Here is a 13,150-nt window from a genome sequence, read left to right as displayed (position 1 = left end):
CAGGAAAATGACTTTTGGATTCCAAAACATCTCCATGTGTTTGCAGGTGTGGAGAGTGGGGGAAAAACACACATTCACACGCAAAAACTGAAAAAGTGAAATTGAATCACGATAAAGAGAGAAATCAATTCTTCCACGTGGCACACCTTCAAGAAATTGATAGAGAACAGAACACAAACACAGGCAGGAGCCTTGGATGGCGAAACGTGATATCAGTACTGGCTACTTTGCGAGGGAATGTGCTATAAGTAGCCTACCTTCAAACAGGGGCGGAGATCTGGCCGTGTTAAGTGGGTATATTTTAATGATGCGTTTGTCTAATATGCAGTCTCATATGTATGGCACCAGTGCAGAGACGTGCAGAGGGATTTGGAGAGGCAGGGGCTGGAATTTCAAAAGGGCATTACAGGACATTACATTACATTTCTAACCAGATATAGAGGAATATCTCATTTTAAATTAACACTATGAATCGAGGGTTATACTGAAACAAACATGAACAATATTCATACAAAAGTTACTGTCACTGACAAAAAACAATCTTTGCCAGAACAGCCACAACAACCACCCAGCCTGCCCTAACAATCCAGTATAGCCTTAAATTGCTGGTTAACAATGTAAAATTAGCAGTTTCAGTTATTAAGTATTTAAGTAGCCTTAAATACTGAAGGCTCTCGTAGATGTATTTTATTGATTTTGATATCCTTTATCTCTACGAGAGTCTTATCTACCACCCCCCCAGATTACCCTGGAATATCAGCTCCAAAGCCTGTACTTCTCCAAACATGGACAAATGCTAAATATAAGGTGCTTACCCGCTTGCCCCAAATGTTAACTCGGTGTCCGTTCTGTTTGTGTAATGTATTAGTCCATATTTTTCAATAAAGAAGTGTTTTGTTCCCGTCTGTGGCTGAACGCCATTTCCCCCCCTCGTTTATTTCCTGTTTACATTGAGTGTAATTCCGGATTTCACCGGATGCGCCCCGTCACCACCGCCTATTGGGAACCGACAGAATTGGCCACAGACGGGATTAAAATACTTCTTTATTGAAAGATATGGACTAATACATTGCACAAATACGCCTTACACCGAGTTAACATTTGGGGCAAGCGGGTAAGCACCTTATATTTAGCATTTGTATATGTTTGGAGAAGTACGGTCTTTGGAGCTGACATTCCAGGGCAATCGGGGGGTGGTAGGTAGATAAGACTCTCGTAGAGATAAAACATAGTAAAATCGATAAAATACATCTACGAGAGTCTTTATCTAAGGCTATATTAGATAAAGAGCGAGAGAGAGAGGAAATGAACAGTATAATTATTTTTAATCCACAAATACCTACTGTATCTGTCTCAAATTAAGACGGATCACTGATTGTCTGCGCTTCTCTGTGTGCATCTGCTCTCCTCATTGAATGGACAATGGACATGTGAGTGCGTGCGCCCGGCAGGGTTAGGTTTCGATTGGACATACTTCGTTGCGCGCTGTATTGCGTACCGAAAATAGACGATCTACAAGCTCACAACTCGTCGCGCTGGGACGCGTTGTGAGCTTGTAGATCGGCTATAATTCATGGTCTGGAGAGGGCACCTTTTTACCAACGGGTAAAAGGGCAGGGGCTCAAGCCCCCTTTTATGTCTATGTGTGCACGTGCATGCACCAGTGCAGAAAATGTTCATCCTCAGAACCTCAGCATTACTTTATCTGCTCTGCCATAGGTTTACATACCTTTTTACCTGTTTAAATATATTCAATGTACCCATTGAAATAAAATTAAAAAATTGTTCCAAACGTAATGTTCTAAATACGATTTTCCAACTGGCTACTGACGCAGGTGGCTGCTGACTTTATTGGATCATTGGCTAAATTGGCGTGGCGTAATATACATAATGTATTTCTAAAATAATTTACTGGTAGGGACAACTTGATGTTTTCCTTCTTTTTGAAGTTGGAGGGGACACGCTCCCTCCGTCCCCGCCAAGATCAGCGTCCATGTCGATGGGAGAGACGATGACCAGAGGAGCAGAGTTGGTACCGCCATCCTCAACACCAGGACTGAAGAATGGATGGAGTTTGTCAGTGAAGGTGCAGCCAGTGAAAGAGTAGAGATGAACTCTGTCCTCCACGTCATAAAAGGAGACCAGACCCTCCTCATAATCCACAAACACTCCCACTTTCTGGAGATTCTCTCTTACAGGGAGAGGGACATGAGAGCCAGCAGCAGCATTGAACTCGTTTCCATTCCACAAACTTATAGCCCAGTGACCGTTGTTGGGACACAGATTGATTTTTCCCTTCCTGTTGATGGACTCTCTGACCACTCCTAGGTCCCACGCAGTCTTCCCTTTAACCTGAACCTCGTAGTAAAACCTTCCTGAGGAGAAGCTTTGTTTTCCTAAAACGCAGACGCACGGAGAGAACCTCTCTTTGCTGTCTGGGAGATTCATCGTTACGTTTGCATCAAACACTTGTTTTCCATCCCCCGACAGGATGAGGTCGGCACTTGCTGTATCGGGGTCCAGAGTTACATCCACTGCATATTGCTGGATCCTCTTCAGCTCAGCATCACAGAGCTTCCTCTCCATCTCTTGACTGTCTTCTCTTCTCCAGCTGAGCCACAGCAGTTTTTCTTGGGTGTCTTCAGAATATTAAGTTGTAATATGAAGTTTATCTTCCCTTTCAGTGCATGACGCTCTCCTCTTTGACTAATGCTCCTCACATTTTCCGTGTAATCAGCTTTTAAGTCGAGCTGACTGAAATCTCGCCTCACAAAATGTGACGTCAGTCTTACCCAAATATGGAGATCTACACGGCTCCGGACTGACCTCCATGTGGATACTGGGTAACCTTGGCAACCTGAAAAACATAACATAGCCTATAAACAAACATGGATGCCACAAGATACCTTTTTGACTGTGGGGACCGCAGTCTAACAATCATTCGCCAATTTGTGGGCCTTTCCCTTCCGAAAAACTTCTATATGCAGCTGGCAAAAAGGCTTTTTCTACTGGGCGTGTGAAAAGGCCTTTTCTGCAAAGTGTGGGGTGTGTGAGCTTTGTGATGATTGGTTCGTGTTCCACACGTATGTTCTAAATAATGATTTTCCAACTGGCAATTGACGCAGGTGGCTGCTGACTTTATTTGATCATTGGCTAAATGCAATGCGACGCATTGTGAGCTTGTAGATCGGCTATTTTCAAATGGCCGAAATGTATATAGGGCGTTAATGTATGTTTTTTAATAATAATGAAAATCTACAAAGTAAATAGTAACTAAAGATTTCAAATAATTGTAGTGGAGTAAAAGTAAAATATTTACCTGATGTAGTGGAGTACAATAAAAATGATTGTACAAATACCTCAAAATTATACTTAAGTACAGTACTTGAGTAAATGTACTTTCCAGCACTGCCCGCTTAAGTGAAACATGTAACAATTGCTTTCCGAAATATGTCCAGCCTCTGCCGTACATTCTCCATTTGCTATTAATAGTTTGGCTTGAAATTCTTAATTGTTTTGAAAGTGCATCGTTTCATTTTTGGCACTAAACTCAGTTCTAGCAGTGGTACAATCAACACAATGGCTATTCCCTGGGTTTGATGGAAGGGTTGATGTCCTGGCTTCATCAGGGGTAGGGCAGGTTAATTGACATGACATACAGGATATTGCTTTCTTCCGTGTAGAAAGGTCAAACCCTTTAAATCATATTTTATCACACGTCACCGAGTCTTTTACATTGACAACGTCCAAAAAGTTTGTTTTTCAGTGATTCAGACAAAAAAAGGTCCTTCTCCATATTTTCAGTAATGTTAACACATTGGGTGCCAGAGGTTTATTAAAATATTATACGTTCAGTGCCTGCTATTCTTCCATCCACTTACGTTGATACGTTTCGTGCTGTAGAAGCCCCGACACGGAAGTGCATACAACAAAGCGTGCGTGCGAGACGGCAGAGGGTCCCGACTAACGCCTGGAACAATAATATTTCTAACGCGATCCTCCATTGCAGAGTGATCGCCGATCAAAAACGGCTCGCTTCCACCACGTTAAAAAGAAATGGAGATATTAAGCTTTTAGTCAAGGAGTTAACATTGGAAAGGCCGACCGGAAGGATTTTTGACATGGATCCACATCCGGCCTCTCCTTCTCAGAAACTCCTTGGATTATCCCAAAGTTTCGTTAGAGCGCCCCACGTGGGCCCCACGTATAAAATTTTAATTGGGTCAAAAACGGTCCGGACCGTTTTCGGCACTCCTCGTTTGGATTCTCAAAAACGGTCCGGACATGGCACCCCATGTGTTAAGCATTACGTACATATGTTGAGCAATATTTGCATGCCGACAATAGCTGATCTATAAGCACACATGGAAATAGATTTGTGGACAAGCGGCATCGATTATTGAGTCGATTACACATGAAGAAGAATGGCGGTATTTATACAATGATCAATGCAAAGAAACAGCCTTGTAACAGAAAGGTCACAGGTTCGATCCTCGAAACAATGGAACCATACCACATTGTGCCAAGCAGTGTTCATTTTGATAAAAAGTTATGGGTTATGATGTGTTAACTAAAACTATGACAAAACATGTTCGTCGACTACCTGCAGTGGTGGAAAAAGTACTCAAATTCTTTACTTAAGTAAAAGTACCAATACTGCAATATAGAAATACTCTGTTACAAGTAAAAGTCCAGAATTCTAAATATACTTGAATAAAAGTACACGTGTTGGCATCAAAATGTACTTAAAGTACCAAAAGTAAAATTACCAAAATGTTTGAAAATAGCCTATGTATAAAATAGGGCTAGTGTGGCTAATGTATGTTTCATAATATCATCATTTATATCTGAAAAGTAACTAGTAACTAACATTTTCAAATAATTAGTGGAGTAAAAGTACAATATTTGCCTCTGAGATGTAGTGGAGTAGAAGTAAACGTACAGAACATGGGAAACACTCCAGTAAAGTTCCTCAAAAGTGTACTTAAGTACAGTACTTGAGTAAATGTACTTAGTTATTTTACGCCACCTGTTTTCACTGACAAACTAAATCAAAACTTAGCTATGATGACAAAAACTATGAAAACTAGACGAAAATGTTAGGGAGAACTAGTGGACGAAGAGATCCAGTCAAACTAAGACAAGTACATTTATGCTTGGCTGTGCATGGGTGTCACACTCCGAAAATAGCGGATCTACAAGCTCTGAGCTTCTAGATCAGCTATTTTTGGCACACAGCTAAGTATAAGACAAGGCCTGCCAAAATAAATTGTATTTACCAAGTGACATCATTGATGGGGAATCACAGCTGATAGAAACTCCGTAATTTCTATTCCTGGAAAGTTATCATGCTATGATAGAAGCCATTGTTCGCACTTTAACTATTAAGACCTGAAGCCGATACTACAAATGTTTTCTAAATACCAACTGTATTCTGAAAATACGTTTCTATATCAGTGGTGCACAAACTTTTTCATGTCAAGGACCCCCAAAATGATGTATTTGGTCGCCGACCCCCATCTCAAATGTTGTTCCAGGGACCCCCAGAAGCAAAGATTTGAGTAAAAAATGTTGGCTTTAAAAGAATATATATTCAAATATTTGCACACATTTTCACGATTTTTCAAAAATAGCAGATCTACAAGCACTCGGTGCCGCGCTATGAGCTTGTATATCTACTATTTTTGAATAGCCAAAGTGTAAAATAATGCTTTTTAGCTCAAATCAAATATATGACACAGATGCGTTTCAGGTCTCAATGGGTTAATTTTAAAAAACATGTTAAAATATCAGAGACACAGACACAGAGTGAGTAGACAAATAGAACCACATTATAGTATGAGCATTAGCGAGGACCAATTATATGAAGATAACGTAGGTTGAAAATGGGTGAAGTTGTCCTTTAAAATACTTCCACCCCTGCCTTTTTTTTTTTTTTTTTTTTAGGTACTTAGTGATCCAAAAACACAGTGTGTTGAGTGATGGTAGTCAAGCACTACATGGCCTGCTGCTTTGTGGGCTGTGAGCGAGAGGTTGAGCCCCCTTCTGCGTGAACGCCTTGAACTCAGCACACAACTCCTACTGGAGCCTGAAGTCCTCATTAACCTCACAATGAGAGCACTGCCAACCAGAGAGAGAGAGAGGGAGAGCGAGAGAGGGGGAGAGAGGGAGAGAAGGAGAGACAGACAGACAGACAGACAGACAGACAGACAGACAGACGCGTTGCGTTCTTGTGAATTTGGACATTTTTTAAAAACATTTTCGGCTATGGTGACATCCTCGAAATAGGGACGCAAGGTTGAAAGTGGTTAAATGGTGCCATGATTTGTTTTCATTTCTGTACATCTTTTAAAGCTGCAATGCGGGACTTATTTGAAAGAATAAAAACATTATTTTAACCACTCTTTTTAACTTTTTTTATCATGGACCTTTTTTTAACTGTGTGGAAACATTGTTGTTAAGTAGGGCTGCAACTACCAATTATTGTGTTAGCAATTATTCTGTTGATACATTTTTCGATTAATTGAATAACTGAGAAGCACATTTTATAAATCAACGAATCGATGAGGTACTTAAGTGTTATTTTAGACTTTGTCGCACAACAGCACAAATTGTAAAAATAGGTAGATTCTTTTTTTGTAATCGATTAACTCGATTAGTTCGATTGACTCTTGTACCGCTATTCTTGAAAGTAACAAAGATCTGTCCTGTGCTTAAAGAGAAATGACACCCTAGGCTGATTTTGAAGTTAGTTTTCCACTTCAGGTTATAAACTACAGCAGGTGAAAAACATGGCAAGCTGCATAATCACTGCACTATTAGGACACAGCGATGTAAACAACACAGCTGCAGCTAATCAAATGAATAATGGGTGTGTTAATTATTTTAGGTGTGTCAATAATACTGTCTGTCATGCTTGCACATTGGCATGCCCTTGGCTCTAGACACACCTATGAAAAGACACCCATTATTAATTTGTTTGGTGCAACTGTGTTGCTTACTAGTCCGCCATGTTTTTAATCTGCTGTAGTTTTTTAACCTGAACTGGAAAACAAACTACAAAATCAGCCTAGGGAAGTTGTTCCCAAACTTTTTAGCTCAAGACCCAAATGAGAAATCTGATGTTTGCCCGGGACCCAAACTAGTCAAAATAGCAGATCTACAAGCTCACAGCACGTCGCTTTGCGCCGCGTTGCGAGCTTGCAGATCTTCTATTTTCACTTCTTCTTAAACTTCAGTTTTTTTAATTTAGGGAATTTCTTTGATTATAATTTTTTGTTTTTGAAAATGTTTTGAATTTGTTTTCAACTCATGAAAATTAGTGAATCTTTGTGGGAACATATTTTTAAAATAATAATAATTGGCCCGGATGGCTGGCATAGCGGTCCGGGCACCTAGGAGGCTCCATTATAGCCTGGTTCGAGTCCCGTTCCCGACGATCTTTGCTGCATGTCTCTCCCCATCTCTCTCTCCCCGTTTCCTGTCTGTCTCTATAATGAAAAATATAAATAAAGGCCAAAAATCTGCAAAAAAATATCGAAAAATTATAATACCCACGAAAATGGACCCGCAAAATGGATCCACAAATGGGTCCCGGGCCCACCGTTTGGGAAACAGTGGCCCTAGGGTGCCGTGCCCCTTTAATAATGGGAACAGTCGAAGAAGGCAGGCGAGTGTGAATTTGCTGCGCTGGCTCTCTTTCACACTCATGTCTCAGCCATTTAGCTGTCACTCTCATTCCCAGGAGCTTCAAATGGCTGCGGCGACAGATTAAAGGGCCTTGATCGGCGACGTCACATTCCTGTTTTTTGTCTTTTTTTCTTGTACGCCTTTGGCATTTGATGCTCTTATATATCCCGACCGACTCCGGAGGGGATTCCTAAATGACTTCAACACTTGAATAAGTCCCCCCCCGAAACTCCTAGATTAACCGAACATTAACCCGTTGAGACCGGGAACGCATCCGTGTGTCATTTTTAGATTTCTTTGGCTATTCAAAAATAGCAAATCTTGTAGATCTGCTATTTTTGAAAAATCGTGAAAAAATCGTGTGAATCTTTGAATATATATATTTTTCAAGTAAACATTTGTAACTCAAATCTTTGCTTCTGGGGGGGTCCCTGGAGCAACATATTTTGAGATGGGGGGGTCTGCGGCCAAATACATATCATTTTAGGGGTCCTTGACATGAAAAAGTTTGAGCACCACTGATATAGCAACATATTATTTTTTAAAGAACTAGGATTTAATAGACATTTGTAGAATCCCCAGAAGCAAGGATTTGAGTTACAAATGTTTGCTTTAAAAAAATATATATATTCAAAGATTTGCACAAATATTCACGATTTTTAAAAAAAAAATGCAGATATACAAGCTCATAGCGCGGCACTCGTGCCGCACTATGAGCTTGTATATCTGCTATTTTTCAATAGCCAAAGTATAAAATAATGGTTAAAGAACACATAATGCGTTCCCGGCTTGAATGGGTTAAACATTACAAGCAACAAATAGGGGTCTGCAGCCGCAGCGCTCTGGCAGCAGATGTAGTGGATGATGGATGAGTTGTGTATGTCAAACAGACCCGGCTCTTAAGAACCATGCGCTGGTATTCATTTGTCTCATTGTCTCCAGCTGAAGCTAGGAGCCTGTGAGAAAGAGGAGCTGATTAATAACACTTGTATAAGACATTCTCAATGGTGGGAGAAGTACTCTGAGGTTTTCTTTTTTTCCCTTCTTTTTACTTAAATAAAAAGTGAGAAGTAGCAATACCGCAAAATGAAAATACTCTGTTACAAGTGAAAGTCCTGTATTCAAAAATGTACTTGAGTATAAGTATTGACGTCTAAATTATGCTTACGACGGTACCAAAGTAAAAGTACTATCCCATTTCACAATTTGTTTTTCAAAAGTTTGCTAAATCTTTTTTCTTAGATAGACAAAGTATAATATAGTGCTTAATTTGTTCACATACGTTTTGTAATAATAATCAAAATCTGCAAAGTAACTACTACTAAAATAAACTGTCAAATAATTGTACTGGAGTAAAAAGCTGATATGTAGTGGAGTAGAAGCATATTCAGTATTGGAAAAATGGACACACTCAAGTAAGGTTAAAGTTCCTCAAAACTGCACTTAAAAGTACAATACTCGAGTAAATGTACTCGGCTTACTTTCCAACGCCGTTCTAAAGAGAGGCATGTATAGAGGGGGACGTTAACAGGCTTGATTTATACATAAATTATGTACACCCACTGCTCTGAGGTTCGGTACCCCTCCGTCCTCGACATTAAAAACAAAGCTGTTTTAGTTGTGGGCCTTGTGATAACCGCATACTTTGAACATAAAGGCTTTTGTGTTGTCGTTGTGCGCTGCTGCTGCGGCGTGTGATATTCTCCCATGTTGGGCGGTAACAGGAAATTGATCTTACTTGGGCCCTTTGGAAAAGCCACGCTATTAATTTGATAAACGTGCAGCGTTTCGGTGTCGTGGGATGCCTTGTGCACGGCAACAGGGGTGAAAAGTTTGGGAGATGCCAAGGGCCCTCTAGGACGACAGGAGCCCTCAGTGATGCCATGGTTTATGGATTTGATCGTTTAAGTGGATATTGGGGGTCCATGGCCCCCCGCCCCCCCAGCACAGCGGTTTTGTACTCAACTGCTGGGCTGGAGCAGTGAATGATACATTCAGTCAGTGGTGGAAAAAGTACTCAAATGTTTAAGTAAAAGTATCGATTCTGCAATGTAGAAAACTCATGTTTTGTTGTTGACTGAATAGAGGCATTAACATGGGGTAAACAAGGATCTAGATTATACATATACCACGTATTCACAACAGTCCACGTTCACGGACATAATTTGCCCAACAAGGAAACTTGCCAATAATCCCAACCAACAGAATGTCAACAGCTCTCCTGGCTACGTTTTACTTTGTCATAGCAACTGAATGACATACTACAAATCAGATGTAAATACTACAGTACATCAGCACTTCTAGTCGTATCTCCATTTATTCATTCTCACAGCAGTTAAAAAATATTTTAGCTCGAGACTCAAGGAGAAATTTGATGTCCCCCCCCCCCCCCCCGGAACCCAAACTAGTGAAAATAGCCGATCTACAAGCTCACAGCTTGTCGCTTTGCGGCGCGTTGTGAACTGCTATTTTTACTACTTCTTAAATTTTGTATCAAATAATTTTTTCACTATTTCTTTTTTTGAAAATCTTTTGAAATAAGGATAAATAAATAAAGATATAGGAAAAATGAAAAAGATATGTTTACTCGTGTCGTGACCCATAAAAAATGGGTCTGTGATCCAAACAAGGCCCCCGACCAATTGTTTGGGAAACAGTGTTTTATTATTGTATTTTTTTATTGTATTGTTTTTATGGATCGACTGCTAAATGTTGTTCTTAATTGCTTTTAACAAGTACAGTGATTTGTGTTGCGTTTGTTTGTGTGCATTGAGCCATGCTGCACAACAAACTTCACATGTGGGACAATAAATTCAACGCAACTGAGCGGAACATTCTAGACCACTGGTTCTCAAAGTGGGGTCCGGGGACCCCCGTGGGTCCTTCTGCAGCAAAATGAGGAACAGCTTAAAGACTTCAGCCCTCTCTTATGTTTTTGGGCAATTCGAAAATAGCCCGCTCAACAATTGCCTGTTTCCGAAAACATCTTGACAAAATCTTAACAAATCTTCTCTTATGGGGGTCCTCCCAGGCAAAATCTTTTCAAATGGGGGTCCGCAGACTAACAAATTATCAATTTGGGGGGGTCCTTGACATGAAAATGTTTGAGAACCACTGTTTTAGACAGTCAATACGCCGTGTTAAAGGTAGGGTAAGTGATGTGTTTTGTTAAAAGGTTAAAGCTCTATATTCTGATAGTAATCATTAGAGTGTTTGTTCAGTGACAGGAGTCTCCCTGTCTCTCCAGTTCTTTAAACAGAAAATTCATTTTCAGGTGGGTGGCCAAATTTCAGCCAATCAGGAGAGAGTATCCATGTATCACCTTCAATTTTACAGTGTTCCAGTTCCAATTTTGTCTACTCATTTCTTTGTGTCGTCACTTCCAATTTCACTTGTTTAATCTGTGTCCTGTTCTCTGTCGAGTTCTCTCTCCTGATTGGATAAGATTGGTATCCTGACCTGAAAATGCAAATTCACTAAAGAGCTGGAGAGACATGGAGACCCCTGTTACTGAACAAACACCCTATATCAATGAGGACTATGAGAATATAGAGCTATTTAACCCCTATTTTAACAAAAAAAAAACTAGTGTTCAGGACAATGGTTTTATTGTTTGGTTATTATATTTGTGCTTTGTTTGATTATGGTCTTTTCATGCAGAGAGAATGTTTGTTCATTGCTTGTGATTTTCTTGTAAGGTCAGATCAAACTGATGTGTATGATGAATATTAATTTGTTATTCATAACAATCGTGTTGATTTGTTGTCATCCAAAGGTTATGGGTATTGTTGTTGACAAAGACACTTCTATCCATCATAATTACAGGTGAGTATAGCAGAGGTTTAATAAACGATGATGAACGATGAAGACTTTTCCTCATTCATTATCATTCATTTGTGGTTCATTACAGTACAGTATGTCTGATGGCTTTTCTAAATCAGAAAAAACATGAAGAGGTTGTCAGTAGTGTTTCATTTATTTACGGTAATTTTTTCATCCAGAATAGAAAAGTTAAGTAGCCTACCTTGATCCACTATTTTCACTATTTTGTTGAACAAAGATAGATCGATCCATAAGTTTACTGAGCTTGTAGATCGTCTATTTCCGGTGAAAAAAGAAAAGAAAAGAGGGGACCAAGTATAGATCCCTGGGGGACACCGGTCAAAGACGCATATAGGGTTTAAGTGGTTAAAGGATAAGCATTACCACGACAGCGGTGAACTTCAGGTGATGTCTTTGACCTGTAATGGATACAGTGACTTTGGGAGACAGAACTCTTTGACAGAAGACACATGTTGCACGTTCCGTCCAAGGTGCTCAAACTAGGGTCCGGGGATCCCTCCCAGGGGTCCTTAAGGGGGTTCCAGGGGGTCCCCAGCAAAAATAAATGAAGCATCAAAATCATTTGAACCACTTGAACCTTATATACGTCGTCTATTTAAAAAAAAAAGAAATGTGTAAAATTTGGAATATCTTTGAAACACCTTAACACAAATCTTGTATGGGGGGGTCCCTGGCACGAAATATTTTCTGCGGAAGAGCGCCATATAGGCTCTGATGCAGCCTGACAGCGAGGCGTGGGTTCGATTCCTGAGCCTGACGACCTTTGCTGCGTGTCACTCTCTGTCTCTCGCTCCCTGTTTCCTGTCAGTCTCCACTGTACTATCCAAATACAGGCAGAAAAGACCCAAAAATATCTTAATCCATTAAGACCTGGAACGCATCTGTGTCACTTTTTGATTTGAGCTAAAAAGCATTATTTTACACTTTGGCTATTCAAAAATAGCAGATCTACAAGCTCATAGCGCGGCACCGAGTGCTTTGAGCTATGAGCTTGTAGATCTGCTATTTTTGAAAAATCGTGAAAATGTGTGCAAATCTTTGAATATATATTGTTTTAAAGCGAACATTTTTAACCCGAATCTTTGCTTCTGGGGGGTCCCTGGAACAAAATATTTTGAGATGGGGGTCGGCGGCCAAATACATGTAATTTTGGGGGTCCTCGACATGAAAAAGTTTGAGCACCACTGATATAGAAACATATGTTTTTTTCAGAATACTGTTGGGATTTAGAAGACATTTGTAGAATCGGCTTCAGGTCTTCTTAATGGCTTAATATATATATATATATAATAAATATACATTTTCCTTGGCCAAATACATATTAATTTTGGGGACCTTGACATGAAAAAGTTTGAGAAACCACTTGCTCCAGAACATGTGACATGGCGGTTCACACATAAAGAGGCCAGGCAGGCAGGCAGGCGGACGACAGATTTAGCCGTGTCCTTGGGGGTTGGTTTGACAACGGGCGGAGCGACCGGTGGCAGGTATAACTAATTCAAGCTGCTAATGAAATGAAGCTCGCCTCTGGCATGGAAGCCACGGAGCCTGCTGCCAACAGCCCTCTCTCCGTATCAGCAGCCAGCGCTACACTTTCTTGCGTTTATTTCTTTAACGG

Source organism: Gymnoscopelus braueri, assembly GCF_963280865.1.
Source record: "Gymnoscopelus braueri genome assembly, chromosome: 24".
NCBI classification, from domain to species: Eukaryota; Metazoa; Chordata; class Actinopteri; order Myctophiformes; family Myctophidae; genus Gymnoscopelus; species Gymnoscopelus braueri.
The sequence above is the reverse complement of the archived record's forward strand: the minus strand, read 5'-3'. Positions refer to the sequence as shown.